At 41.3% G+C, this 27,010-nt stretch overlaps 1 protein-coding gene and 1 non-coding gene across 5 annotated transcripts in view; both read left to right on the plus strand.

Annotated features, from left to right (window-relative positions):
- Positions 1-4,965: 4,965 nt before the first annotated feature.
- LOC132827008 (membrane-associated phosphatidylinositol transfer protein 2) overlaps positions 4,966-27,010 on the plus strand; it is a 538,978-nt gene continuing 516,933 nt past the window's right edge. For 3 of the 4 annotated variants that reach the window (XM_060843350.1, XM_060843356.1, XM_060843357.1), the window contains exon 1: positions 4,966-5,170. The gene's annotated coding sequence lies outside the window, so the exon portion shown is untranslated. The remainder of the gene's footprint in view (positions 5,171-27,010) is intronic. The other variant, XM_060843351.1, reaches the window with a different exon arrangement.
- Positions 21,215-21,287, plus strand: trnaf-gaa (transfer RNA phenylalanine (anticodon GAA)). Its single transcript has one exon. It is a non-coding gene; the product is annotated as a tRNA-Phe (tRNA).

The raw sequence follows: 27,010 nt of genomic DNA on the forward strand, positions 1-27,010 counted from the left end.
TGAACCAGATGGGTTTTCTAACAATCAACTATCGGTGGTCATTTAGAGTATAGACTCATAATCCCAGATGTTTTGTTTATCAAATTAAAATTTCACCATCTATCATGGTGCACTTTGAACCTGGGTCCCCAGAACATGACCTATGTCTCTGGATTAATATTCTAGCAATAATACCATTAGGATTAATGTGGATTTCTTCTGGCCTCATAAAACCCATTGAGTTTAGTTCACTCAGTTAACATGATGCAACTTGGTGTACTTTACACCAAATCTGTGAGCTCTATTAACTTATTTGCTGTAGAGCTGAGGTTGGTGAACCTTAAACCATGAACCATTGCCTCCCGAGCTTAATTGTTGCTGAGCAGCAATGATACTGGAAATGCATCTGACAATATGGAAATTTATCATGTGTGTAAAATACACTGGAAAGAGTTCATAAATCCAATCCATCTACCAACTAGAGAGATAAACAGGAATTGATGTAAGGGCATTACTATCAGAGTATTGGATGACTTTATGATAATGGATGATAAAATGTGGGATTCTAACCAGGAGTGCATTGGAACAGTCAAACCTAGTGATAATGGCATGATTAAGGGTTTTTCAGCAGTGGTGTGGGGAGGATTGATGAAAACAGGTGGTCTTTGCTTATAACACAGATGCGCATGCATAGTAGCGGAATTGGGACTGCAGATGCTGAAGATTAGAGTCAAGATTAGACTGGTGCTGGAAAAGCACAGCAGCTCAGGCAGCATCCCAGGGGCAGGAAAATTGACATTTTGGTAAAAAGCCCTTCATCAGGAATGAGCCTCTGCTGTGCTTTTACAGCACCACTCTAATCTTAACTGTGTGTGCATAGTGACCAATCAACTTGGATTTTGTTGGATTGTATCAGAATTTGACCTCTACTTTTGTGCACAGTTGTCTCAGGCTGCTGTTTTTTTTTTCTGGATTCCTCTAGGCAGTAACTGAGAAGTCTGTTTAAGGTTTCTCCTTGCCATTGCCTGTGGCAGAGGGTGTCACGGTGAGGTGTAAATACCTGAGAGTGGGAATGTAAATGTGACTCATTCAGAAGTACATGCTGACCTAATTTCAGAAGCCCTGGATTTGATAGATCAGATTCAAACAGATAAGTTTTGGGGGTGTAATGTTGGACTGGGATGGACAAAGTTAAAGATCACACGACACCAGGTTACAGTCCAACCGGTTTATTTGGAAGCACTAACTTTTGGGGTGATGCTCCTTCATCAGGTGGTTGTGGAGTGCTGCCTGATGAAAGAGCAGTGCTCCAAAAGCTAGTGCTTCCAAATAAACTTGTTGGACTATAAACAGATAAGGGCAGTCTTGTGTTTGAACCCTATGTTTTGAAGGAGTCATATAGGTCAGAGGACTCTAGATCCTTTATTTGTTCAGCTGGTGTAGTTTTTCTTTTCAGTTGGATGTTCGCTTATGGATTAACTTGGTGAAAATTAGGATTTCATTTCTTCTCTTTGACAGTTGAGATGAATTGAAAAATCTGCATCTCAGTTGAATACTGAACCATGTTGTCAGCCTTAAATAGCAGCTGACTCACACTGAGGGGAACGTAAGTTCAAATGTTTCTCCAGAGATTTGAACTATAATTTGAGATGACTGATTAGTGCAGTACTGAGAGTGTGCTCCCCATTGGGAGGCTGGTATTTGGAATAAGATGAAGCCCCCTCAGTAGATGTAAATGATCACATTTGATGAACAAGAATGTTCTCCTCTGTCTTGGCCAATGCTTATCCCTTAAACAATATTCACGATATTTCTGAAAACTGATCATTGTTGTTTGTGGGTCCTTGCTATGTACAAATTGTCTTTTGCAATCCCTAAATGATAGCAGTGACTGTGGTTCAAACGTTACTTAATTAGCTAAAAAACACAGTGAGACCTGAAAAATGAAAGACTCAATATGCATGGCTGTTTTTACAGGCTGATGAAGGTCAACATTATTAGGTTGTTTGATTATAAAGAATGACGGCTTATTTGGCCCTGAACCAAGTGAGGAAATGAATAAACTGTCAAAGCAAAATAAAGGTTTGTATTCTTCAATAGATTATTAAGAAAACCTTTTAAAGTATGCAACGTATGCAGTTGTTTTATTTTAATTGGCTACTTCACATGTTAAATTTAAAACAAAGTTTTAAAAGTTATGAAATTAATTTAGATTGTACAACACTTTACAACTTTACATTTTACAACACCAAAAAGAAATCTGTTTAGATATAAAACTAAAGTTTGTATGTGTAAGCTTGTGTGAGAGAAAGAGCAGGGAGTAAGCCATTCAGTTCTTCATGTCTGTTCTGACTTTATAGACCATGGTAATCACCTTCCTTTGCATTTTCCTATTACTTCCCTCTTCCTTGTCATTGTTGATAAGCAGATACTAGATTTCTACTTTGAAAATACTCAATAACTAGGCCTCCACAGCTATATGGGGTAGAGAATAACTTCGTATTAAATGGTTTGCTCATTATTCTGAAACTCTGTTCCCATGTTCTAGACTCCCAGGTGAAACATCCATCGTGCATCATGCATCATGCTATCTAGCCCTTGAGGAATTTTGTCAGTTTCAGTTAGATTACCTGTCATCCTTCAAAGTCATAGAGAATACAATTGCCTGAAATGATTGCCAGACTACTCAGACCCCTTGGCATCGTGGTCGCCCACAAACCCACCAACACACTAAAACATGAACTTCAAAGACCTATACAGACAACAAGCAAAACTAATGTTATTTACAAGAATTGTAACAAACGCTACATTGGACAAACAGGCAGAAAACTAGCCACCAGAATACACAAACATCAACTAGCCACAAAATGACATGACCCTCCCTCCCTAGTATCGTTGTATACAGATAAGGAAGGAGACCACTTTGACTGGGACAACACATCCAGCCTAGGACATGCCAAATAGAGACACGCACAAGAATTCCTAGAAGCATAGCATTCTAACTGGAACTCTATCAACAAACACATTGACTTGGACCCCATTTATCACTCCCTGAGGAAAAGAACAAGAAGTGACATCACCAAAGAAACCCAAATATATAAATACAAAGCAGACTGCCAGAGGATGTGGTGGAGACTGGCACAATTGCAACATTTAAGAGGCATTTGGATGGGTACATGAACAGGAAGGGTTTGGAGGGATATGGGCCGGGTGCTGGCAGGTGGGACTAGATTGGGTTGATATATCTGGTTGGCTTGGATGGGTTGGACCAAAGGGTCTGTTTCCATGCTGTATGACTCTATGCTTCATCTAGAGACTCACTGAAGATGTGACCTAGTATGGTGATGAAACGTCTAAATGTGAACCTTCCAGCTCAGTGAGCAAACCTACATCCAGAATACAATTGCTCCTTAGGACAGTCCTGCACCTCAGGAGTTAATCTGGTGAACCTGGACTGCTCATACTCCATGGCAAGGCTATACTCCCTTGAGTAGGGGGACCAAAACAGTTTCACCACGATTTTGGACAACTGAAGTGAAACATTTTCACTTATGTATAGTAAATCCTCTTGTAATTAATGCCGACATAACATTTACCTTCTTAATTGCTTACTGTACTTGCATGTTGGCTTTCAGTGATTTATGAACAATGATGCTCAAGTTCTTTTGGAAAATGACACTCCCTTATCTCTCACCATCTAAGAAAAACTCAGCACCTCAGTTCCTCCTACCAAAGTAGATAACTTCACACTTTTCCACTCTGTACTCTATCTACTATGTTTTTGCCATATCATTTAGCCTCTCTAAATTCACTTCAAACCAACACACATTCTGCGTAGTTTTGTGTCATGAGCAAAATTAGAAAAATATACATCAGAATGTAGAACAGTGCAGCACAGTACAGACCCTTCAGCCCTCATTTTATCCCACTGTAAGATCAAACATAGTGTTAGGTGCATTAGTCAGATGGAAATGTGGGTGGGTTACTCTTCGGAGGATTGGTGTGGACTTGTTGGGCTGAAGGGCCTGTTTCCACACTCTAGGTAATCTAACCTAATGAGTTGAGGGTCATTCCATGATACTGTTTGCAACATTGTGGATGTAAGTTTGCTCGCTGAGCTGGAAGTTTCATTTTCTGATGTTTCGTCACCATACTAGGTAATATCATCAGTGAGGCTCTGGTGAAGCACTGGTGTTAGTGACCCACTTTCTATTTGTGTGTTTAGGTTTGCTTGCGTTGGTGCCACCATTGGGTTGATGACAAAATGTCTGAAAACGAACCTTCCAGCTCAGCAAGCAAACTTACATCCAGAAGCTCAACCTGAGCTACAAATGTTCTCAAAACCTGCTGTCAGAAATATTTTCTAGATTCACACTTCAGTGCATTCTAATCTTTATAAATATTCAGACATGAACAATAACAATTAGGCAAAGCCTCCTTAAATCACTGGACATTTCAGGGGTAGTACACTTTTCAAAAATTGTGTAGGCCTTGGTAAGGGTGCAGAGATTTAGCAAATGCTATCAGGGATGAAATGTATTTACAATAGGGGGAGACACTTGGAATGCTTTGAATTGCTTTCGTTTGGGAAGGTTCCTATATGTATGTCGACGTTCTAAAACAGACCCCCAAACAGTTGTGCTGTTTTAGTCTTTATTCATACCCAATAATTTTTGCTTTTCGGTTTCCAAGTATTTATCCAACTTTCTTTTGAAAGTTACTGTTGCACCTGCTTCCATTGCTCTGTGCATTGCACATCGTAACTGATTATGTTTAAAAAGTCAGACTCATCATTTCCCTTTGCTTGTTGTCGGTGGTATATAATCTGTGCTTTCTGATTATTAAGCCTCATGAGCTTTGGGGTGTTGTCCCAATTCCGCAGTCCCATCGTGATCAACCTTCCCATCTCCTGCGGTGCTGTCACATTGCCTGTTGCATTGAAGACTCCTGCGCTGCAGGTGGCGCTGTCCTCCCGGGGAGCCGCCACCGCCACCCCCGGCAGTTGGTCGGAGCGGCTCTGGGCTGGACGGTGAGGGGGCCGGGAGTGTCCACAGCGGCGACCCCGGACTGACACAACTCCGTGTGAGTGGACGGAAAGGGCGAAGGGCAGTATGAGTGAAGTGGCCTGGCGAGGACGTCCCGCAGCTCGGCCGGCGGGCGGGCGGGCGGAGTGTCTCCGGGAGGTGAGGAGGTGAGCGCACTGTGTTTTACTGGGAAACAGGCGCCGGGGGGTTGGGGGTAAAGCGGCCCCGGCCCCGGCCCCGGCACGCGGCAGCACCCGCGCCCGCGCTCGTGACTGTCAGTTACCTTTAAAATTAAATCAAACTGGGAACACCCCCCATCGCCGGGGTCACAGTGAGAGGGTGGGCAACCGGGGGAGGAACCCGGGGAGGGGTGACAGGGTGTGACCCCCGGTGAATGAGGGTGGGAACCCCTGTGGGAGGGGAGAGAGTCTGGGGCCCCTGGAGGGTGTGTGACCCCGGTGGGGTGGGAGTCTGGGACCCTGGGTGGGACCCCGGGGGGGAAGGGGTGTGTAGGACCTGGTGTATTTCTCTTTCATAGTTGTCAGCTTTCTAATACTTAAAACATCTGTCCTTCACCTTTTTTAAGTTCGTTATGATCTGGCTTCTGGGGTTAAGAATTCCAGACAATCATTGTGCTGAGGGAGAACCAATTCCTTTACAATGTAATTTTAAATGAGTATTCCCTTGTTCTGTCAGTGTGTTCATTACTTTGAGATTCCTCTGATAGTGGAAGCATTATCTCAAATCTATCCTGTCTAGCCCCCCTTCATTTTTCTAAATTTGAATTAATAAAGACTTAAACTGTTTAGTAGTTCTTAGTAAGCCAACCCTTTCATCCCAGGAATCAGGTAGGTGAACCTCTTTTGAACTGCCTCCCATGCCAGTATATTCATTTTAGATTTTGTCCCGCATTTATGTGCAGTACTCCAGGTGGGCCCTCACCAACACACTATAATTGTAACTGAACTTTCCTATTTTAAAGCTCCAAACCCCTAGCAACAAAGACAAAAAAAAATCACATTTGCCATCTTAACTGCTTGCTGGGCGTGCATGCTAATCTTGTGTTTCGTGAACAGGAACAAAGAGACTTCTCTGCACTACACTTCTTTTGGCATCTTTCTCGTAGTCTACTTTTGATTCTGCTACCTCACCCTTGAATACATTAAAGTCCACCTGCTGAGTTTTTGCCAGTCGCTCACCCTGTCAGTGTCCCATTGCAGATTCCCAATGTCCTCAGCACAACATGCCTCCCCACCTGGTTTTGTCAGCAAATTTGGAGATATCACATTATGCCCTCTCTTCTGAATTAATGTAGATAATAAATATTTGAAGCTCTAAGACTAATCCTAATTGTAGTCCAGTAGCTATATCTTTCCAACCTGAAAAAGTCCCGTTAATCAGGACTCTTCCTTCTGTGTTAACCAATCCACAATCCATACTAATACATCATCTCCTATGTCATTCAATAATTTGGCACCCTAAAACAATATAAAATTCGAACAGGTTTTACAGACAAGAATAGGAAAGATAATTCCCTTGGTTGGAATATTTAGACCCAAAGGTCACAGTCTCAGGATATTGGGTTGATCATTTCAGACTGAATCATACGGCATGGAACCAGTCTCTTTGGTCCATGCCAATCAGGTTTCCCAAATTAAACTAGTCCCATTTGCCTGGGTTTGGTCCATTTCCTTAGAACATGGAACATAGAAAAATACAGCACAGTACAGGCCCTTCGGCTCTCGGTGTTGCGCCGATCCAAGCCCACCTAACCTACATTAGCCCACTATCCTCCATATGCCTATCCAATGCCCGTTTAAATGCCCATAAAGAGGGAGAGTCCACCACTGTTACTGGCAGGGCATTCCATGAACTCACGACTCGCTGAGTAAAGAATCTACCCCTAATATCAGTCCTATACCTACCACCCCTTAATTTAAAGCTATGCCCCCTCGTAATAGCTGACTCCATACGTGGCAAAAGGTTCTCATGGTCAACCGTATCTAAACCCCTAATCATCTTGTATACCTCTATCAAGTCACCCCTAAACCTTCTTTTCTCCAATGAAAACAGCCCCAAGTGCCTTAGCCTTTCCTTCTAAATCTTTCCTATTCATCTAATTGTCCAAACGTCTAAGAGTCGCAAACCTGTGGAATACTTGACTGCAGAAGACTGTGGCGACCAAATCACTAAAATATATTCAATTCAGAGATCAGTAGATTTTCAGATTTTGAAGAGGCCAAGGGGAGAAAGTAGGAATATGGCATTGAGATAGAGGATCATATTGAATGGAGAAGCAGCTGCAAATGTGTTGCTGGTCAAAGCACAGCAGGCCAGGCAGCATCTCAGGAATAGAGAATTCGACGTTTCGAGCATAAGCCCTTCATCAGGAATTCCTGATGAAGGGCTTATGCTCGAAACGTCGAATTCTCTATTCCTGAGATGCTGCCTGGCCTGCTGTGCTTTGACCAGCAACACATTTGCAGCTGTGATCTCCAGCATCTGCAGACCTCATTTTTTACTGAATGGAGAAGCAGGCTCAAAAGGCCAAATAGCCAGTCCTGCTAGTTTGTATTTCTTAGGAATGCCTTTTGGAAAATCCAAACACACTGCATCTACCTTTTGCTTGTTGTCTCCTCAAGGAATTCCAATAAATTTGTCGAACATTATTTCCCTTTCACAGAATCATGTTGACTTTAATTGCATTAAGCTTTTCTATATGTCCAAATACTATATATCTTAATAATGGACTCAAGCATTTTCCTAATGGCAGGTGTTAGGTTAACTGACTTATAGTTTTCAATTTTCTGTTTCCCTCACTTCTTGAATATGGGTGTCACATTAGTAGCTTCCAAATCTGAAGCAACGTTCCTTGAATCCAGTAAATTCGGGGAAATTTTGATCAATGCCTCCATTATCTCTGCAGCCTCTTCCTTTAAGATCTTCGGATGCAGGCCGTCACATGCTGTGGGCTTGTCTGCTTTTAGTCTCATTAGTTTCTCAAATAATTTGTACCTTGTGATAGAGACTGTTACAGGATCCTTCTTCCCATTAACATCTTACTTATCCGCTACCTTTGGAATCTTTATAGTCTCTTGAAGACCAGTGCAAAATCTTTGCTTAAATTATCTTTCATTTCCTTGTTTTTTTTTCTTACCTGTTTCCCATTTTTTCATCTTTTTATAATACATCTGATTCTTAAAATAATTCCAAAACCCCAGGCCTACCTAATTTTTGCTCCTTTGTATTGCTTAGTTCTTGATTGGATACTTGCCTTGACTATATTAACCACAAGTGGTTCATCCTTCTCATTGGGTCTTTTGACCCGGAAAAAATATTTGGTTAGTGTTGTGAAATATCTGTTTAAATGTTTGCCACTGCTCATCCACCGACTTTTGTCTTAATCCGTTTTTTCAGCCCACTTTACGTAACTCTCTCTTCGTAGCTCTCTAATTGCCCTTATTTAAGATGTGGACTTGGGTTTCTCTCCCTGAGACTCAAATTCTATGTCTCAGGTTGTGATTACTATCCCCGAGAGGATCCTTCATTACGTGATCTATTATTAATCTCATCCTGTTACATGTTGCTAGATTTAAAACAGCCAATTCTCAGGTAGGTTCCCTTTTTGTTTATATTTACCTTTTGACTATTGAGTTTGCAGTCTTGCTTACCATGTAACCACATCTCGGTAATAGCTATTAAGTTGTATTCATTTATTTGTTTTATTTAGGACTGTGGAAATTCATCTTCCAAATAACCCTTGCTCGTTTGATTTGTCCATTCAATATACAAACCTTTTATACGCCTCCATTATATATTGGTTTATACTTTCCCCTGTAGTGAGGCAACTGTTCAGGGCCTATAGAAAACTCTTAATAGTGACTTCTTTCCCTTGCCATTCCATTCCTGATGTCCATGCAAATGTATTCCACACCATGATCACTTGCATCTTTACCATTACTCCCCAACATACTGATATCATTATTTATTAACAAGTCTTCCCATCTCTGTTTCTTTTTTGCCTATTCTTCTGGAATGTGAAATACTCTCGAATATTGAATTTGCAGCCTTCTTCAAAATCTCTGTAATAGCTATCAAGTCATACTAATTGTGTTTTATTTAGAAATATAAGAACAGCTACCTGCCTTTGGTCCATATCCCTTAATACCTTTGCTAAACAAAAAAAAACTATCTCAGATTTAAAACTGATAACTGATCTGGCATCAATTTCCAATTATGAGAGAGCGTTCCAAGCCTCTACCACCCTGTGTGGTATCAACTCCTCTTATTACAAATGTTGCATGATTCAGATAAGCAGCCTTAAACTTTTTATGATTGCTCTCTCTGGTTCTAACTTTTGCTTCACTCTTCCACTATTTTCTACCTTTCGTATCTAACTTTGATTATCATTCACCTCTTTATTATGATGTATCGTTTCTTTTTGATTTTCTAAACTTTCCTTCAATTGAATCTTCCCCCACCCTAAATAATTTCATTCCCTATCCACAATTGTACGATTTAGCAAGACATTGGTCCCAGCATGGTTGAAATGAAGCCTGTCCCAATGGATCATTTCTCTTTTTCCCTTGAGCTAGTACTCCACGAATTGTAATCCATTTCTCTCTCACCAGTCTTTGAGCCAGGTGAGACCCTTAAAAAGGACAAGGAATAGGCAACTCAGCCCCTTGAGCTGGCTCTGCCATTTAATATGATCATGGCCAATCTCCTCTTGTTCGTTCTTGATCACTTTTCTGTCTGCTCCCTATAACCTTTCAACCCATTACTAGTTAAATCTAATTATTAGCTGAAAATGTGTTGCTGGAAAAGCGCAGCAGGTCAGGCAGCATCCAAGGAACAGGAAATTTGACGTTTCAGGCATAAGCCCTTCTTCAGGAAAGGGTTTATGCCCGAAATGTCGAATTTCCTATTCCTTGGATGCTGTCTGACCTGCTGCGCTTTTCCAGCAACACATTTTCAGCTCTGATCTCCAGCATCTGCAGACCTCGCTTTCTCCTCGCAAATCTAATTATTAGTCCTCTTTAACCTACACCAATTTGCATGTGGTTCTGGTAGGAATCCATACATAACTTTTGTAGTTCTGCTTTTGAATTTAGCCCTCAATCATGCATATGTACAACACAGACCATAGTTTCATTTGCAAGCATTTGGCCCATGTCCCTGTAAACCCTTCCTATTCATTCATTAAAATCCGATGCCTTTTAAATGTTGTAATTGTACGTGCTTCCACTTCCTCTGGCAGTTCATTTTAGGGCGGCTCAGTGGCTAGCACTGCTGCCTCACAGCACCAGGGTCCCAAGTTTAATTCCAGCCTCCGGCAACTCTGTGGTGTTTGCATGTTCTCCCTCTGTCTGTGTAGGCTACTTCAGGGTGCTTCAGTTTCCTCCCACAGTCTAACAATGTGCAGGTGAGGTGATTTGGCCATGCTAAATTGCCCATAGTATTCAGGGATGTGTAGGTTAGGTGCATGCATCAATGGTAAACGTAGAGTAATAGGGTAGGGGAATGAGTCTGGGTGGGTTACTCTTCAGACGGTCAGTGTGGACTTGTTGGGCCTCAGGCTTGTTTACACAATGTAGGAATTCTATGATTCTGTGATTCATACACATCCCACCCTCTTCACGAAAACATTTCCCCTTAGGTCTCTTTTTTTTAAATCTTTCCCCTCTCACCTTAAACCTATGCCCTCTAGTTTTGGATTCCCTACCTTGGGGAAAAGACTTTGACTATTTACCTTATCCATGCCCTTCATGATTTTATAAACCTGTATAAGGTCACCCCTTGGCCTCCGATTCTCTGGGCAAAAACATCCCAGCTTATTTAGTGTCTAACCCTGGCAATATCCTTGTAAATCTTCTCTGAACCCTTTCAAGTTTCACAACATCTTTCCAAAGCAGGATGACCAGAATTGAACACAGAATTCCAAAAGTGGCCTAACCAATGTCCTGTACAGCTGCAACATGCCCGCCCAACAATATCTTCACTATCCTGTCTATCTGGAACTCCACTTTTAAGGAACTTTGAACCTGCACTTCGAGGTCTCTCTGTTCGGCAACTCTCCCCAGGGCCTAATCTTTAAGTCTGTAAGTTCTGTCCTGATTTGCCCTACCAAAATGCAGCACCTCGCTTTTATCTAAATTAAACTCCATCTGCCATTCCTTGGCCCATCAAGTGCTCATATTTGCTAAGTGTTTTGTTGTCCTGCCTATGTTGTTGGTATCTCGGTGGACCATGATAACTGGGTCCTTCCTTTCCCACTCTGTTTCTCTCCAGTGCAGAAGAGATGCTCTTCTCGTTGGTTCCAAGTATGTGATATAACCTTTGATTATGTCTTTGCTGCAGTGAACAATCTCCTTTACCCCAACAATGCTATTTACTGTTACTTCAACAACAACATTTTTCTCCCTTCTCTCACTCTCACTCTGTCTGTGTCTGTCTGTCTCTCTCTCCTCCCTCACACACAGACACATAAATGATCCTGTATTGTTACACTGTTTGCTCATCTTCCCTGCAGTCTATCCCTTCCTTCACACCAGCAGCAAGAATCTTGTTTCTGTTGTGTAAGGGAACTGGCTGAGGTTCCTCTGAAGCTAAATTCTGCCTCACTTAGTCATGCTGTATTGCCCTAGTATTTGATGTAATTAATCAGGAATGCCTCCTGAAATATAGTGTCCCAGTGCTACTTCCCCTCCCTCATGTATTTCGATATCTATAGCTCAACAAGTCTCAGCCTGGATTTCTGGAGCAACCAACACTTGCTGCAGAAGTGGTCACCCTGGATCATACCGACTCCTCCTATATTAAATATTATTTAATATTTGGATGTTAAATATTTAAAAGGTGAATTTCAGCTGTGATAACATCTCCTTTGGTCAACAGAAGACTTGGAAGATCTTTGTTACCTACCTGTTTTCCTGTGGTGTCATATTTTGGCTTTCATAGGAAGACACAACTTGAAGACGTGGCTCTGAGCCACCCGTTTGTATCTCCTGCTATTGCTGCCTTTCTAATGCAGGTCTGCTGTTCTCTTTATGAAGTTGCTGATCCATTGTTTGAAAGGTCCATTCTTTTTATGAAAGTGCTATACCTTGCACTGTTTTAGTCTTGATCAGTCTGGTTCACAGTGATGCTCACTGTTGCACATTGTTCCCAGTCTGTTCCACTGCGATGCTGACCGCTGTGCACACCTCCCACTCTACTTCATAGTGATGCTAACGGCTGTGCAGTCTTCTCAGCATGCTTCAAAGTGATACTGATTGCTGCATGCTTCTTTTCGTCAGTGTTCCTTCTAATTTTTTTTTCTGCTGATCTGACCTTTTGAGGTCCATCCATGGCAACCGCTTCAGAAACTGGAAGTCAATGCTGGTCAGTAAACATGGAATCTCTGGCTGAATGGCATAAACGAAACTTTGCTCCCAGTCATCATTGCAGTGATACTGACTGCTGCAAACTCTGTCCAGTCCCAAGTTCACTTTGAGGAATGCCCTCCATTGTGTTGTGTGACATTACAAACATTCTCTAAAGGAATATTCAGTGGTTATGCCTACCTGTACTGTCATGGGCAGATTAGTGAAGATGATGTCAAGTAATTTTCCCTTTTTAGATTCCCACTTGCCACAGCCTCAATCTAGAAGTTGTCTTTCAGTTGATTTGGCTAGCTCACAGTTATTGTGCTTCCCGCCATTCTTGGTGATGTACATTTAAGTCTTCCCCAAGTTGGTATTCAGCGTGGAAAACTTCCCATTAGTGTAAAACACGTTCAATACAATAGATGAATACTCCAGATTTTGTGGTTGTACTGACAGTTTAAGAATGCAAAGATAGCAATTGCTTCACTGAGAGCAACCTCCAGCATCTCATCAGGTGCAGTACAATGTGGCAATCCATGTGTGGTTGTCAACCATTCCCTGCTTCATAGGGAGCACAGTTGAAGCCCTGGCAAATGAAAAATTTGTTTTCTTAGTCTCGATGTGAACACTGTTAATTTTATACTTTGAATGCAATGTAACTGTCCATTATCATTCAGTTACTGTTGAACACCCTTTCTGGCTCTGAAAAGCTAATGTATACATGTCAGAGGTTTCCCAATCTAGGCAAAAACTTTCCAGATTTTTAAAAAAGTTTGATATTTCAGTTTTCATGTGTTCCCCAATTTTTTTGCTGTAAAATGAGAAAAAGTGACAACCTTTTACTTTCTGACTTGTAGCATTTGATTTTTCACTGATTAGCTGTTTAGCCTGCTTGATAATTCATTGTTGCTGGATACCAAAGCTCCCCTCCAACTGAAAGCAGAATAAAATTAACATTGGGAAATAGGAACTGGAGACTGCTAGATCTTATGTCGGCAGATTTTTTTTCATGGTCTGCAATTACTGACTATAAAATCTGGGCCAGTGCTTTTTCTTTTAAACTGCTTTAATTTTGTTTTTGAGTTTTTAACCAATTGCATCAACTGCTGTTGTGAAACTGTTTTTGGGTGTCTGTTATTTGACATGAGAAGAGAATTGTATTTTAAATTTGCTCTGGTTTTTTTGTCACTGGCTAAATTTTGATGAAGAAGTAGATGGGGCTTTAAAAATAGCTATACCCCATTTCTCAAGACTCTAGACTCAAGAAATATAATGAAGCCTTAAATGAATTTTCGTTGCCATTATTGTCATTTTATTGAGTTCAAACAGTGTATTTTCAGTGACATTTTTATTTTGAAATTCTGACCAGGAAATAAACTTTGATAATCTAATGAACAGATTGGAGATAGTTGATTTTCTGCCTTGGGAGAGAAACTGTTCCTGTCTCGAGCAAAACCAAATTTGAATGTTTTATCTGATAAGGCCAGCTTTATTTAGGAACAAGCTAAGTGCAGTACATTTGCTTTGAATTTAGTAGACTTTGAAGTTGTAGAAAAGGCCATTTGGCAGCATTTAAGATCAGCACAAATGTCTTTCCACCTCTTCATCCCACCACTTTAACACAGCTTTATTTTCTCTCTCATGAACTGATCGAGCTCCATCTTAATTGCATCAGTGCTGTTTTCCACACCAGCTCCTGTAGTAATGCATTCCACATCTCACCTTCAGGAGTAAGAACAGTTTCTTTTACAATCTTGATTTATTCCTATCTTGAATTTACAATTCGAATTATGGACTTCTCAACTGGAAATATCACATTTTTACAATCTATCTTGTTAAACCTTTCACAGTCTTAAAGGCATTTGTTAGGTGTTCCTAATCTTTCAGTTTTCTAGAGATTTTCTCAGGTCTGTGAAACTAGGACTAGGCTGCAGCTTCATATAAATGTTGGCTCCTCATGTTTGCACTCTAAACCTTTTCCAATTGCATTGTATTTTCATGAGAAAGGGTAGTTGTTGTATACTTGAGATTTTCAAATTGTTTTAACAAAAACTATCATTTTCCTCAAAATAAACTTGTAGGAGTGGTATATAACCACACAATATTTATGGCTAATGCCTTTGGTTTCAGGATCAGGTTCTACTGTTATGGCAATTATTGCTTCTAGTGTCGCTGAGATGATGAATGATTCTGAATGTGCTATTAGAAACTTTTATGATGAGAATCATTAGCCAAAAACATTTTTTCATCTATACATCTTAAGTTAAAGTTTGTTTTAAAAGTAACTTTATTGAAACTAAATATAGTATATCAGAAGAAAAAATTCCACTCATCACAAGCTGTTACAAAAAGGCAAATAAAAAGAAACCCTTTGGTTTTGTATGCAATTTTCTTAATGTCTTTAAATCAAAGTGGGAACGTACTGTTTTTATGTTAAATATAGTTCACTATTCTTGCACCTTTTCCAAACATGCTTAACATAATTCATGCAAATTGATACAAAGTATTATAATTCGGAGTTTTACTTTTAAATGTTGATTTCTTTCTTTTGATACTTTTTTTTGTAGATATTTTTATTGAAATTTAACATTTTTGCAAATTTACAAAAATAAACAAAACTCTCAAATACAAACATTGATGTACAATTAAATCATATATACAATAGTCATAATTTAACAAAGAAAAGAGAAAGAAAGAAAACAAAAAAAGGAAAAAAAAACCGAAAAAAAAAAGAAAAAAAAACTCAACTCTCTACTAATCTAACCTATAACTAACCAGAGTGTATACCTAAGTCTCTTACATGCTCGGAATGTATAAACATCAAATATAATAAAACCCTTATTCGCGCAGGATTCCTCTCCCAAGGGGCCCCGGAGCAGCCGGTCTGAAATCTTCACTAAATAAAAGCCCTTGTTAGGATAGCCGAAATATCTGCATTTATATAATTCAAAAAGGGCTGCCATATTTTATAAAATAATTCAGTCTTTCGGTGCACCGTATTTGTGAGGAAGTCAAGGGGGATATATTCCATAATTAATCTGTGCCAATTTGAAAGTCCAGGGGGGCCCTCAGCCACCCAGTTCACCAAAATATTTTTCCTTGCACAGAAAGAGAGAATAGAAAATAGTCTCTTCCCATGCATATCCAGAGATGAGAGGTTCGAAAAGCCCAAAAGGAGAGATACAGGGTCCACCCTAATTTCCGTTCCTAAAATTTCTGTCAGGGTATTTGCCACTTTAGTCCAGTATCTGCGGATTTTCTGACAAGTCCACAGACAATGTGCAAGAGTACCCACCTCTATTTTGCATTTAGGACACATTGGAGATGCTCCTGCCTTAAATTTTGCCAGTCGAGCCGGAGCTATATGGGCCCTATGAAGTATCTTTAGTTGGATAGCCTGAGTTCTGTTACAGATAGCAATTCTTCTAGCATTTTCCCAAATGTCATTCCACATATCCTCAAAGATTTCTAGCCCCAAGTCCTGCTCCCATGTTTTAAGCAGGTCATCCATGTCTCCTGAGACTCCATCATGTAGCAAATGGTATATAGTACTAACGGAGGATGCCCCCGCTGGTCGTAAGACATTACGTTCTCTGTCTGATTTATAAAGACTATCTATTAATGTAGTCTTCCTCTGTATATAATCTCGAACTTGGAAGTATCGAAAGAGATCCCCATTAGGTATTCCGAATTTCAGACGCAGCTGCTCAAAGGACATCAGGATCCCATCTTTAAATAGGTCCCCTAAGCATGAGATGCCCCTGGATCTCCAGAGTTTAAAGGTGGCATCTGTAATCCCGGTTGGAATCCCCATGCGCCTACTATTGGTGCATGGGGGGATGTTTTATGTGAGTTACCCTCATTTTGCCGCATTATATTCCAGGCCTTAATTGTGTTTAATATTATGGGATTTTTACAGTGGTCTGTAATGATTTTCCTCTTATCTGAAAATAAAAGGTTAATAAGTGGGTATTTTACTTGGGAGGCTTCGATATCCAGCCAAATTGATTGTGGATCAGATGAAACCCAATCAGCTATGTAACTTAGTAGGGAGCTTAACTGATATTTCCTAAAGTCTGGGAAGTCCAGTCCTCCCCTTGCCTGTGGAAGCTGTAGCTTCTTCAGCTTAATAAGGGGCCGTCTATGGTTCCAAATAAAGGAGCCCAACCAGCCATATAATTTACGTAGGGCTAGCTTTGGCAGCATCAGCAGGAGCATTCTCATAGGATATAAGAGACGGGGCAGAACATTCATTTTAATTAATGCTATTCTCCCTAGCCAGGAAATCGGAAGGTCTCTCCATCGCTGGAGGTCCTGCCTTATCCTTTCCATTAATTGTACAAAATTAGCCCTATACAGCTGATCAAATACTGGCGTGATAAAAATACCTAAATATAAGAAGCCCTCCAGGGACCAACGGAAGGGAAAAGGGGATCCGTCCATTAAGTGGGGTATCATAGCCAGATCACCCATTGGCATGGCTTCCGATTTTGAAAAATTAATTTTATAGCCTGAGAATGCACTAAATGTATTAATAACTTGAATTAGACGAGGCACTGACATTAAAGGATTACTGAGGAATAAGAGAACGTCATCTGCATAGAGGGTAATTTTGTGTTTACCTGTACCAATCCTCGGGGCCGTTATATTAGGATCAGTCCGGATGGCTTCTGCTAATGGTTCGATTATCAGTGTAAACAACAATGGTGAGAGAGGACATCCTTGACGGCAGCCCCTACCCACACTGAAGCCATCTGATCTTAACCCATTAGTAATAACAGCTGCTTTGGGGTCATTATACAATGTTGAAACCCATTTGGTAAACACCTGTCCAACGCCAAACCTTTCCAATGTGTAAAATAAATATGACCATTCAACCCTATCGAATGCCTTTTCCGCATCCAATGAAATTACTACTCCTGGTATCTTTCCCTGATGACAGGCTTGGATCATATTCAAGACCCTTCTGATATTATTGGATGATCTGCGGCCCTTAATAAATCCCGTCTGGTCCTCCTTTATAATATATGGCAGTACCCTTTCTAGTCTTAGTGCTAACATTTTTGAGAGAATTTTAAAGTCTACATTTAGTAAGGATATTGGTCTGTAAGATGCACAATCTTCTGGGTCGTTTCCTTTTTTGAGGACAAGAGAAATATTTGCTTCTTTCAGCGTGGGCGGGAGACAGACCTGACTATGCGCAAAATTATACATATCCATAAGTGGGTCAACCAATATTCCTGTAAATTCTTTATAGAATTCAGCTTGAAAACCATCCGGGCCCGGTGCTTTTCCGCTCTGAAGTTGCCTAATTGCCTCAAGTATTTCTTGGACTGTTAAAGGGGTATTTAGGGCCGACACCTGTTCCGGAGTCAGGCCCGGGAAGGTCAAATTTTTTAAAAATGCATCCTCCTAATCCTATCTTCACAATCCTGCGATCTATATAGTTCAGAATAAAATTCTTTAAAGGTCGCATTGATCTTTTTATGATCATGAGTCAGGGTACCTGTACTTTCCTTGATGGTCGGAATAGTTTGAGGGGCTTTCTTTTTCTTTGCAAGAAATGCTAAGTATCTACCCGGTTTGTCGCCATATTCATATAATCTTTGTTTCGCAAATAATATTTCCCTTTTAGCTGTTTGAGTAAGCGCGGTGTTTAAAGCTGTCCTAAGAGCTGTAATCCTCTGCAATTTTGTGATCGAAGGTCTATCAGCGTATGCTGTTTCGGCTGCTTTTAGGCGAGCTTCGAGCAGACGCTGTTGCTCTCCCTTCATTTTCCTCTGGGTCGCTGAATAGGAGATGATCAAACCTCGTGCATAAGCTTTGATGGTCTCCCACATCATTGACGGATTGCTAGCCGTACCAGTATTAATTTCTAAAGAAGTTTTTAAGTTCTTGGGAGAAGTACTTTAAAAATTTGCTATCTTCTATCAGGAAGGTGTCCATACGCCAATGCCGAGCGGATGTCCCATTGTTCTTTACCTTAGTTTCCATGTATACAGCGGCATGGTCCGAGATTGCTATAGTACCTATTTTACAGGTTGCTATAGAGTTTAGAAAAATCGATGGGGCAAAAAACATATCAATTCTTGTGTGACATTTATGTGGATTAGAGTAGAAAGAAAAATCTCTACCCTGTGGATGGAGACATCTCCATACATCTACCAATCCTAATTCTTTATTCAGGTCCGCCAGTTGTCTAGATCTGGGAGATACTCCAGCGGCACAGTGGCACAGTGGTTAGCACTGCTGCCTCACAGCACCAGAGACCCGGGTTCAATTCCCGACTCAGGCGACTGACTGTGTGGAGTTTGCACGTTCTCCCCGTGTCTGCGTGGGTTTCCTCCGGGTGCTCCGGTTTCCTCCCACAGTCCAAAGATGTGCGGGTCAGGTGAATTGGCCAAGCTAAATTGCCCGTAGTGATAGGTAAGGGGTAAATGTAGGGGCATGGGTGGGTTGCGCTTCGGCGGGTCGGTGTGGACTTGTTGGGCCGAAGGGCCTGTTTCCACACTGTAAGTCTAAGTCTAAGGCACTCTTGGGAATCCTGTCTATTTCCGGATCCATAATACAATTAAAGTCTCACCCTATAATTGTATGACGGGCACCAAAGGCCATCAGTTTTGAAAAAGCTTCCGTTATGAATTTAAAGGGGTGTGCCGGGGGGCAGTACACATTTAAGATCCCATATTCCTCTCCATTCATGAGGGCTTTAATCAAAATATATCGTCCAGATTCGTCTTTTATCTGATTTAGAATTTTCAAAGGGAAGTTCTTCCGGACAAGGATAACGACTCCCCTGCTTTTTGAATTAAAAGAGGAAAAAAAGGCCTGATCAAATCCGCCCTGTCGTAATTTTAAGTGTTCTTTATCCGACAGGTGTGTCTCCTGTAGGAGAGCTATATCAACTCTCTCCTTCTTAAGATTTGATAATATTTTCTTCCTTTTAACTGGCGAATTACTCCCCCTGACATTCCAGGTGCACCACTTAACCGACTGTTCAGCCATAATCATCTGGACAGATCCGAGACCCCTCGGGAGGGGAAACCCTATCTAGAACATCCCGAGCATGGAGCATACAAGATTTACAAAAGTAAAGACTCTCTCTGATACACTCAAAACAATATAACAAAAAACTCTAAGTATAAAAGATATAAAACATTCCGAATTGGAGACTTTCTCCCTTGTTCCCAGGGAGCGTCACTTCCTCTCCCACAGTCCATCTTACCCTCTTCCAACCAGTGCCCCACCCTTGACCCAGGCGTTCCTCAATAAAATGAGGAGAATTCAAATATAATATAAAGCTAGAGTTAACAGTGAACACCCCACCCCCCACCCACACCCACATCTAAATATATTTGGGAATATTAACACCATATATAACTATAAGATTACAATCTCAACATGTAATACTTAAATATAATACCACAAAATAACAGGGGAAAGAAAAACAACCCCGCTCCTAAAAACAGAAGTAAAATAGAATAAGGTAACCACCTCTCCCCATCAACATTAACCAAACGCCCCAACATATATATATATAAACACATACATACACACATAGGGGGAAAGATAAGAAAAGATGAAGGGATGTAAACCAAAATAATGGGAAAGGCAGACCAGCGTCCACAATCTCTTACAGTTTATTTAAGAGAGTCCAAGAATTCCTTAGCCTTCTCCGGTGATCCGAAGTTATATATGGATCCTTCGTGGCTAAGGCGTAGCGTCGCTGGATATCGTAAGGAGTACTGAATATTTAAGTCCCTTAAACGCTTCTTCGCCTCATCGAATGCCTTCCTCTTTCAGACCAAAGCTGGGGAGAAGTCCTGGAACAGCATGATCCTGGATCCTTTGTGGGTCATAGCTTGGGGATCTTTTCCCAGATTTCTTGAGGCTTCCAGGAGCATCTGCCTCTCCCTATAGCTCTGCAGCTGGAACAGGACCGGGCGTGGGCGCTGGGTTGAGCCGGGCCCACGTACTGTGACCCGGTAGGCCCATTCTACCCTTACCTGGCCTGATCCATTATGCAGATTTAAAAGTTGTGGCAGCCAATGCTCTAAGAATGCTGTTAGCTGACCTCCCTCTTCCTGTTCGGGCAGGCCCAACAACCGAATATTTTTTCTACGACATCGATTTTCGAGATCATCAATGTGGTTTTCTAGGTTCTGGACTCGATTCTCGAGAAAACGGATGTGGTCGGCTGTTGATTTTATCCCAGTCTCTGAGGCTGCGGCCTTCGACTCCACCTCTCTGACTCGGCACTCCAATTCCTGAATGTCTCTGCCCTGCTTCTGCAGCTCGGCTGATAGTGCTTCTCTGCTCTGCCGAGACTCATCGATAAAAGCATCAATCTTCGCCTCCCACCTGGCAAACATCTCCTCAAAGCTCATCTTCATTGGTAAATCTCCTGAAGTAGCTGAAGACACCTTTGTTGCAGATGAAGAGGGAGAGGGTGGGGGAGGGGTCCCTGCTTTCTTAGAGCCACCTGTTCCCTTCCCTTTACTCATTTTCCAGCTAGTATTAGACTATTTAAATGTACTAATAGGTAACTATTTAAGGTTAACAACTATTATAAATGGTTTAGTGAGTGTGGTGGGGGTGGATAGCCCACTTTTCCCAAGTTTTGGGTAGAGCACTGTGGACTCAGTCTTGCTGGGTCGCCGCCATCTTGGATCCCCTTCTTTTGATACATAATTAAAGACATGTACTTTATTTACTGTATAAACATATTAACCATTTCACCAGAGACTTTTGGTACTTCATATTTTGGTTTAGAAATGTTTAAGTCTTGCAGTTTTAGTTTGGACTTATTTTGTTTCTACATTTTCCTCTGTAATGGGAGAAATAGCTGAAATAACTCAGTTGGGAAAGTGTAAGACTGAAGATCTAAAAGTCCCTGGTTCAATTCCGGGTTTCGGCAGAATAAGCAATACCTTTCCTTTTTGGTACTGGGGAAGTGATGGCCTATTAGTGTTATTATGAGACTGTGAATGCAGAAACTGAGCTAATGTTCTGGGAATTAGGATTCAAATTCTGCCATGACAAATGGTGGAATTTGAATTCAATAAATGCCTATAATAAAGAGTCTAATGATGGCAATGAAACCATTGTTGATTGTTAGAAAACAAAACTGGTATATTAATGTCCTTTTAAGGAAGGAAACTGCAGCCCTTACCTGGACTGTCCTACATGTTACTCCAGATTCCATAGTAATGTGATTAACACTTAACTGTCCTCTGGGGATGGGTAATAAATGCTGACCTGGCCAGTGATACCCTCATCCCATGCAGAAATTAAAAAAAACGGAAAGGAGCTTTTTCCTTCATCGGACAAGGTATTCAGTACAAGAGTTGGCAGGTCATGTCAGTTGTGTATAGGACTTTGGTTTGGCCACATTTGGAATATTGCATACAGTTCTGGTCCCCACATTACCAAAAGGATGTGGATGCTTTGGAGAGGGTGCAGAGGAGGTTCATCAGGATGTTACCTGGTATAGAGGGCACTAGCTATGAAGGGAGCTTGAGTAGATTAGGATTATTTTCATTAGAAAGATGGAGGTTGAGGGGGACTTGATTTGAGGTCTACAAAATCATGATACATTTAGACAGGGTTGAAAAATGTGGTGCTGTAAAACCACAGCAGGCCAGGCAGCATCCGAGGAGCAGGAAAATCAACATTTTGGGCATAAGCCCTTCTTCAGGGCTTATGTCCGAAACATCAATTCTCCTGCTCCTCGGATGTTGCCTGGCCTGCTGTGTTTTTCCAGCACCACATTTTTCAACTCTGGTCTCCAGCATCTGCAGTCTTCACTTTCTCCATATAGACAGGGTGGATAGCAAGAAGCTTTTTCCCAGAGTGAGGATCTCAATTACTACGGGTCACGAGTTCAACTTGAGAGGGGAAAAGTTTAAAGGAAATATAGGTAGAAAATTCTTTACTCAGAGGATGGCGAGTGCCTGGAATGTGTTGCGAGCGGAAGTGGTAGAGGCGAGTACGATAGCATTATTTAAAATGTATCTAGACCGATACATCAATGGGCAGGGAGCAGAGGGGTCCTTAGAAAATAGGCGACAGGTTTAGATAGAAGATATGGATTAGCGCAGGCTTGGAGGGCCAAAGGGCCTGTTCCTGTGCTGTAATGTTCTTTGTTCTGTAGGGAGAGGCTGAATCAGCCGGGGCTGTTTTTTTCCTTGCACATTAGAGGCTGAGAGATGACCTTATAGAGTTTTATGAAATCTTGAGGGGCATGGATAGGATAAATAGACTCCCCCTGGGTTGGGGGAGTCCAGAACTAGAGGGCATAGGTTTTGGGTGAGAAGGGAAAGCTTTGAAAGGGACATCAGGGGCAACCTTTTCCACATTAAAAAGTGGTGTGTGTATGGGATGAGCTGCCAGAGCAAGTGGTGGAGACTGGTACAATTGCAATATTTCAAAGGTATCTGGATGGGTAGATGAATAGGAAGGGTTTAGAGGGATATGAGTGAAGTGCTAGTAAATGGGTCTAGATTTGATATCTGGTCGGCATGGACGAGCTGGACCGAAGTGTCTGTTTATGTGCTGTACATCTGTATGACTCTGTGAGAGACCTACTCCCAAGTGGGAGAGTCTGTGCATTCGGCCAGGAAGAAACATGTACCCCAATGACAGCTGATGCATTCAGGAGAAAACGATAGGAGACTGTTAACGGGAAAGGAAAGTTATGCCTATTGACGCTGCTGATGAACAAATTAATGCCAGCAACATATGAATCTTTGAGACAATAACCATTTATAAGACTGTAAGATATAGGAGCAGAATTAGGTCGTACGGCTCATCAAGTCTGCTCTGCCGTGGCTGATATGTTTCTCAACCCTATTCTCCCACCTCCATAATCCTTAATTTCTTTACTAATCAAGAACCTATCTCTTTCTGTTTTAAGTACATCCAATGACTATGCTTACACAGTCGTCTGTGACAGAGTTCCACAGAATAACCATCCTCTGGCTGAATAAATCTCTCATCTCAGTTCCAACTTGTCCCTTCGCTCTGAGGCTGTGCCCTCGGGTCCTAGTCTCTCCTACCAGTAGGAACATCTCCACATCTGTTCTATTCTTGCCTCAGTATTCTGTAAATTTCAATCAGATCCCCTGTCCTCCTTCTAAACTCCATCAAGTACAGACTCAGAGTTGTCAACCACTCCTCATATGACTAGCTCTTCATCCTGCAGTCATTCTTGTAAACATCCTCTGAACTCCCTCCAAAGCCAGCACATCCTCTCTTAAAAATGGGGCCCAAAACTGTTTGCAATATTCCAAATGCAAGCTCATCAGTATTGCTCTTGTATTCTAACTCCCTTGAAATCAATGCTAATATTGCATTTACCTTCCTAACTGCTAAATGACCCTGCATGTTAACCTTTCCACACTGTAGGGAATCTAATCTAATCTAATCCTGACCTAGTATTCCTAAATCCATTAGTGCTACAGATTGCCTAAACCTTTTCCCGTTTAGAAAATAATTTACGCCTCTATTCTCCTGATCAGTGTAAAACCTCACAATTTCTCTTTGTATTCTATCTGCCTTTTCTTTTCACACTTGCCTAGCATGTCCAAGTTCTTCTGCAGCCTCCCTACTTTCTCAACATAACCTGTTCCTCCACCTACCTTTTGTGTCATCTGCAAACTCATCAAAAATGCCCTTTGTTCCTTTGTCCACATCATTGATGTATAATATGAACAGTTGTGATCCCAATATTGACCCCTGTGGAACTTCACGTTACCAGCTGCCATCTTGGAAAAGACCCCTTTATCCCCAATACTCTACCTATGCCAGTACCCTTCCTCTAAATCCAGGAGCTGTTATGTTATTTAGTAGTGTCCTCTGCAGCACCTTATTGAAGGCCTTCTGGAAATCCAAATAGACCACGTCCACTGGCTGTCCTTTGTCTAACTTGCTGTTTTACCACCTCCAAGAATTCTCAGTCTTGTCAAGCATGACATCCCCTTGACAAAGCTGTACTGACTCAGCCCTATTTTATCACTCATTTCCAGGTACTCAGTGATCTCATCCTTAATAATAGACTCTAAAACCTTAGCAATGACAGGTCAGGATCACCAGCCTTTAGTTTTCCTATCTCCTGCCTCCTTCTCCTCTTAAACAAGGGTGTTACATTAGGTATTTTACAGGACCCGGAGGAGCTGCAGATGGAGTTTAACTTGGATAAATGTGAGGTACTGCATTTTGGTAGAACAAACAAATGCAAGACTTAAACAGTAAGTTGTAGAGCTCTGGGTGGTATTGCAGACTATGTTGCAGGTATTGCAGGGGTTTAGGTACATAATTCTTTGAAATTTGCATCACAAATAGGATGGTTAAGGTGGTGTGTGGCATGCTTGCCTTCATTGTTGAGACCTTTGAATTGGGACATCATGTTGACGTTGTACAGACATTGGTGAGGCCTCATCAGGAGTACAGTGTATTGTTCTGGATGTCATGTTATTGGAAAGACATTGTTAAATTGGAGAGGGTTCAGCAAAGACTTACCAGAATGTTTCTGGGTATGGAGGGTTTGATTAATAAAAATAGGCTAGATGGGCTGGGACTTCTTCACTACACTGTAGGAGGTCTATAAACCTTAGACATTTTATAAAATTGTGAGGGTTATAGATAAGGTGCATAGCAAAGGTCTTTTTCTCTACAATGGGGAGTTCAAAACCAGGGGACATACTTTTAAGGTGGCAAGTGAAAAATTTAAAAAGGACATAGGGGTCAATTTGTTTTACCCAGAGTGTTTTGTGAGTGGAATGAACTGCCAGTAGTATTGGTAGATGTAGGTACAGTCACACAGTTTAAAAGGCATCTGGATAGATACATGAATAGCAAAGGTTTGGAGGAATATAGCTATATGCCAAATGGAGGCAGTGGGAATAGTTTAGTTTGGGAACATGGTTGACGTGGACTACTTGGACCAAAGCATCTGCTGTATGACTCCTGATTCCTGAAAGATCGCCATCAATGTCTCCACTTATTCTGCAGGTGTCTCCTTCTAAGCGCTCAGGTGTAGCCCACCCTGTCGGTGATTTAACCACCTTCAGACCTTGCAGCTTCCCCAGCACCTTCTCCTTCGTGATGGTCACTATACTCACCTCTCCTCCCTGACTCTCTTTCAGGTCTGGCATGCTACTTGGGTGTTCTACCATGAATGCTAATGCAAAGTGTCGATTCGGTTCCTCCACCATTTCTTTGTTCCCTGTTCTAATTCTCTAGCCTCGTTTTCTGGCATCCAGTGTCCATTCTTGCCTCTCTTAATTTTTAGATATCTATCAAAAAACTTGAGCAATCTTCTTTTATATTCCTTCCTAGCTTCCTCTCATACTTCATCTTCTCCATCCTATTTCTTTTACAGTTGTCCTGGTTTTTAATGGCCTTCCAATCCTCTGGATTCCCACTAACCTTCACCGCATTGTATGCTTTATCTATTGCTTTCCTGCTGTCTTTGACTTCCCCTTGGCAGCTATGGTTGCCTCATCCTCTCTCCCTCTTCTTTCTTGGGATGAATTTCTGCTGTGCATCCCGAATTGCCCCCCAGGAACTCTTTCCCTTGCTGGTGCATGGTCTTCCCTATTAGCCTCCTTTCCTAGAAGAGCCTCTTATGTAACTCAAATGCAGATTTACTCCTGATTAAGTACTATGCAATGCACTTTAGTTTATCAAGACTGTGCCCTTTTTCTGCCAAAGAGTTTGTTGGTGTCCTTCCTTGCTGTGCCAATAACTTAACATGAATATCGATAAGTATGGTTGATGACAGTGAATTGGCCTAGAATATCTCAAATGGTTCTGATGGCAATGACCACACATATGGCAAGAATCAGCTGCTTTGCTGTGGATCTGAAATTGCTTGTAACCCAGACAAATATTACTGATCCGTTCTGAAGACAGGTCACTGGACTTGAAATTTTAACTCTGCTTTCTCTCAGCAGGTCTGGCAGCATCAGTAGAGTTTTTCCAGAAATTTCTGTTTTTGTTTCTGGTATTAATGAATTAAATGGGCTTTTATGATATTGATAGATTCATTTATGTCAACACTGTGCTTTAAATTCCAGATTTGTTAATTGCATTTAAATTCCTCCAGCTACAATGGTGTGATTTGAACCCTGTTCCTCTGGTTATTAGTACGGCTCTCTGGCATGTTTATTGGTGCTGTGCTCCTTCAGTACTGCACTGGAGGATTATCCTGGTGTAGATATTAAAACCAGAACTTAGTGTTCACTTCAATGTGCTGCTCTTTGTGAATTGGTGCTGAAATAAATATAGTTTCACCAGTTTTATACTTTTTGTCAAGACTGAACTGTCTCCAAATTGGAAAGACAATTTGACCAAATACCTGAGTTGAAGAATATTCTTGACATGAGATTTGTGTGCTAAGTAACGGAGGAAGATACTGGTTGGTCGGCTACAGTGCTCCAGCATCCTACCTGCCATGTAAAGTTTGGATGATGTTTTGTTTGATTATTGAGATTTCTCATGATCTTTAAATCAAATTTAATCATTTGACATCCTAACCATTGTATTGTACCATTCACAAGCAATAAGAAGAGTTAAGTTCCCAGAAGAATGTTTTCTGAAACTCCACAGTTTATGCTGGCCGAGCCTGTTCGATTACTA

Source organism: Hemiscyllium ocellatum, chromosome 24 (assembly GCF_020745735.1).
Source record: "Hemiscyllium ocellatum isolate sHemOce1 chromosome 24, sHemOce1.pat.X.cur, whole genome shotgun sequence".
NCBI classification, from domain to species: domain Eukaryota; kingdom Metazoa; phylum Chordata; class Chondrichthyes; order Orectolobiformes; family Hemiscylliidae; genus Hemiscyllium; species Hemiscyllium ocellatum.